A 4142-nucleotide genomic window follows, 5' to 3' on the forward strand; every position below is an offset into this window, starting at 1 on the left:
ACGTTAGTGACACTCACCTATGTCACAAACATTGGAGATGGCTATCACTACCACGTTAGAAGTCACGTTAACCTAAGTAACATGAACTCTAAAGTGGGAACAAGGGTGTTTGGAGCGTTAGTGACTAAGGTAAGTGTCACTAATGCTCTCGAAGTTGAGGCATACCCACGTTAAGAGTCACGTTAGCTACACTAACGTGGACACTAACGTAGGGAAGATGGGGCCAAGGGCAATGTTATTGGCAAAGGTAAACGCCAACAAAGCTCGTGATGGATCAAGAGGCAACGTTAGTGGTCACGTTAGTGCCACTAACGTTGAAGTTAACGTAACTCATCTTGGGCTAGGAACGTTAGTGCAAAAGGTGATTGTCACTAACGTTCTCGAACCCACATTTTTACTTAACGTTAACGCCACTAATGTCCTAGCCAAAGTCCATGCCTACTTCACACTTTCTCTGCAAGTAAAGCTGAGCCCACTGAAGATTCCAAACTGCTTCAACTCAAGATCCAAAGGCCCATATCCAAGACTTGAAGAACCAACTGGAAGATCAGAAGAGTAGTATATATAGGGGTAGTTTTGAACTAGAGAGGAGCTTTTTTTAGGGGATTGAGAGGACTACTCTCTGTATAATTTTACTTTCTCTGCAACTTCTAGTTTTACTTCAGAATGTATTCTCCATATTTGCTTTTCACTCCCAGAGCCATGAACAACTAAACCCCTTTCATTGGGTTAGGGAGCTCTGTTGTAATTTGATGGATCAATAATAGTTTTCATTATTCTTCTTCTTTCTTTTCTCTTGATTTTACTTGAAAGCTTTCAATCTTCATCCAATTGGATAGTTGTCTTGGAAAAGAAACTATTCATACTTGGATATCTTCTGAACCTTGGAAGAGGAATGAAGAGATCATGCTAGAAATGCTTTCTCATGTTGGACCAAATTGGGGTTTGGGCGGATATGGTGACATATAATTCTCCAGATACTTTGATTTGGAAATACATGTGGTATAATCAGTGACCGCACCTCATCTCTTCTCATGAGCAATTAGACCAAGGAATTGGCTATTGATCAAGATTTGAGAGATTGAGTTACCAAAGAATTGGAATTCAATCACTTAAGATTGCCAAGGAGATCAATGAATGCATTGATTGAGGAAGAGATGAAAATGAACTTGATCCAGAGAATGCAACATCTCCTAAGCCCAATGAATTCCCCATTTCTGATCTTACCCATTCTCTTTAGTTTCTGCCATTTACTTTCATGCTAAATTCCCCATTCCCCATTTAAGATTCTGCAATTTACTTTTCGTCATTTATATTCAACTCTTTATTTCTAGCATTTACATTTTCTGCCATTTACTTTCCCGCAATTTAATTTCCTGCAATTCTCATATCAAATTCTGCTTAGCTCAACTAAAACATTCCTCCAATTAAAGTTGCTTGACCAATCAATCCCTGTGGGATTCGACCTCACTCTATTGTGAGTTTTTACTTGACGACAATTCGGTATACTTGCCGAGAGAAATCTGTTGAGAGACAAGTTTCGTGCATCAAGTTTTGTGGCGCCGTTGCCGGGGATTGATTTTGCATCAACAATGATTACATTGGTGGATAACTAGATTGAGCATTTTTTCTATTTTGTTTGATTTCATTTGAGTAATTCACTTTCAGTTTAGCTGTTTTCTTCCTTTTCCCCCTATATTTTTTTTAGTTGTTTACAATTCAGTTCACTAACCCACTAACTGTTTGATATATTGCACCACTCACACTAACAACATTTCTAACAAGAATACTCTCTGCATCTACCCCCTTCTTGCTTTTTCCTTGTTGGTTGTATGACGGTAGAAGAAGCGGGGCTTCAACTTCCTTTGATTCTGAACCTGAGAGGACCTTCCTTAGATTAAGGAGGGAAGCAAGAGGAAAGAGAGTACTTGGTACGGAAGAAGAAGAGGAGTATTTTGAACCAAACATGGATGAGAATATGGAGAACCATCATGAAGAAGAGGCTCACAACCATGGTAGAGAAGGCGTAGTGCATCATGCTGGGCAAGAGAGAAGAGTTATAGGATCCTACATCAATCCAAACCCAGGAAACTGTGGAAGTAGCATCCAAAAGCCAACTATACATGCCAACAACTTTGAACTAAAGCCACAGCTCATCACCCTTGTTTAGAACAACTGTTCATTCGGAGGAAGTGTGCAAGAAGATCCCAAACAACATCTAACCACCTTCCTGAGGATATGTGACACTGTGAAGTCTAATGGTTTCATCCTGACACCTACAGACTACTTCTATTCCCCTTCTCACTCAAGGACAAGGCATCTAAATGGCTGGAATCCTTCCCAAAGGAGAGCCTAACAACCTGGGAAGATGTGGTAAACAAATTCTTGGCGAGATTCTATACTTCTCAAAGAATCATCAACAGGTTGATAGTTGAGGTTCAAACTTTCAGGCAGCAAGATGGTGAGACTCTATATGAAGCATGGGAGAAGTTTAAAGACTTGACAAGATGGTGCCCACTAGATATGTTCAATGAATGGGTGCAGTTACACATTTTCTATGAAGGTCTTTCTTATGAATCAAAGAAGGCAGTAAACCACTCATCCGGGGGATCTCTGAACAAGAAGAAGACCATTGAAGAAGCCATAGATGTCATTGAGACTGTAGCTGAGAATGACTACTTCTATGCTTCTGAAAGAGGCAGCACTAGAGGAGTGATGGAGGTAAACAATGTGGATGCACTGCTAGCTCAAAACAAGATGATTACCAAGCAATTGGCTGACCTCACCAAGAAGATGGAGAGGAATCAAGTAGCAGCAATCACCATTTCAGCAGCAACTCAAGAAGGAGTGAATGAAGAAGCAGAGGATAGTCAGAAGCAAGCCAACTACATTTGAAATTCACTTAGGCAGAACCATGACCCATACTCCAAAACGTATAATCCTGGCTGAAGGAACTACCCAAACTTTGGGTGGGGAAATCAACAAGACCAAGGCCAAGATCAGAGACGCCACAATCCCAACAACAATGCAGCTCACCAACATTCCACACAGAGATCATATCAGCACTCTTCTAACAACACATCTCAGCATCCATACCAAAGCTAAAATGGCCCTTCTCATCCCTCCAATCTCAACTTTCCATCATCGAAAGAAAGACTATCAAGGATTGAGACTCTACTTGAAGGCATATGCAAGGAAATCCAAGATAGTAAGGTGTTCCGAGAGGAAGTACGATCCAACATGCAGAATCAAGACGCTGCCATCAAGAAACTTGAGACACAAATTGGCTACCTATTTTAGCAAGCTCCCAGCCATGACCTTCACAGTAACATTGAACCAAATCGGAGGGAGGAGTGTCATGCTATCACCCTCAGAAGTGGAAAGGAATTGAAGGAGACTTCCAAGAAACTATAAGAGAAAGATGCAATTCGAAGAAAGGAGGAATAAAATGAAGTTCAAGTCCCCACCTCCAATGCACATCCAAAGGGAGAAGAGCTGAGGCCATATATTCCGAAAGCCCCATATCCTCAACAATTGAGGAAGAAGGGGGATGACAGTCAGTTCTCCAGATTTTTAGAAATTTTTAAGAAACTACAGATTAACATACCCTTTGCTGAAGTAATAGAGCAAATGCCGCTCTATGCCAAGTTCTTGAAGGAGTTGATGACCAAGAAGAGAAGCTGGAAGAACAACGATACTGTGATACTAACCGAAGAATATAGTGCTATCATTCAGCATATACTGCTCCAGAAATTGAAGGTTCCTGGGAGCTTCCAGATTCCCTGTATTATAGGAGAAATAACAGTGGAAAAAGCTCTATGTGATTTAGGAGCCAGCATAAATCTGATGTTTGTAGCTATGATGAGAAAAATGTAGATTGAGGAGGCCAAACCAACAAAAATGGCCTTGCAACTGGCAGACCGATCATTCAAGTTTCCTCACGGCATAGTGGAAGACTTGCTAGTGAAGGTAGGAGACTTTATCTTTCCAGCAGATTTTGTAGTGTTAGACATGAAGGAAGGAGCTAAGGCTTCTATCATCTTGGGTAGACCATTCTTAGCTACTGCTGGAGCTGTCATCGATGTCCAAAAGGGCGAACTTACCCTTAGACTACGCAATGAAACAATGATGATCGATGTGTT

The 4142-nt window shown here is 41.0% G+C and overlaps 1 non-coding gene across 1 annotated transcript; it reads right to left on the reverse strand.

The window, feature by feature from the left end:
• Window positions 1–2421: 2421 nt before the first annotated feature.
• LOC148564926 (small nucleolar RNA R71) lies at window positions 2422–2528 on the reverse strand. Its single transcript, XR_015884369.1, has one exon. It is a non-coding gene; the product is annotated as a small nucleolar RNA R71 (small nucleolar RNA).
• Window positions 2529–4142: the final 1614 nt, after the last annotated feature.

This window comes from Arachis ipaensis, chromosome B5 (assembly GCF_059453495.1).
Source record: "Arachis ipaensis isolate K30076 ecotype BB chromosome B5, ASM5945349v1, whole genome shotgun sequence".
Lineage (NCBI taxonomy): Eukaryota > Viridiplantae > Streptophyta > Magnoliopsida > Fabales > Fabaceae > Arachis > Arachis ipaensis.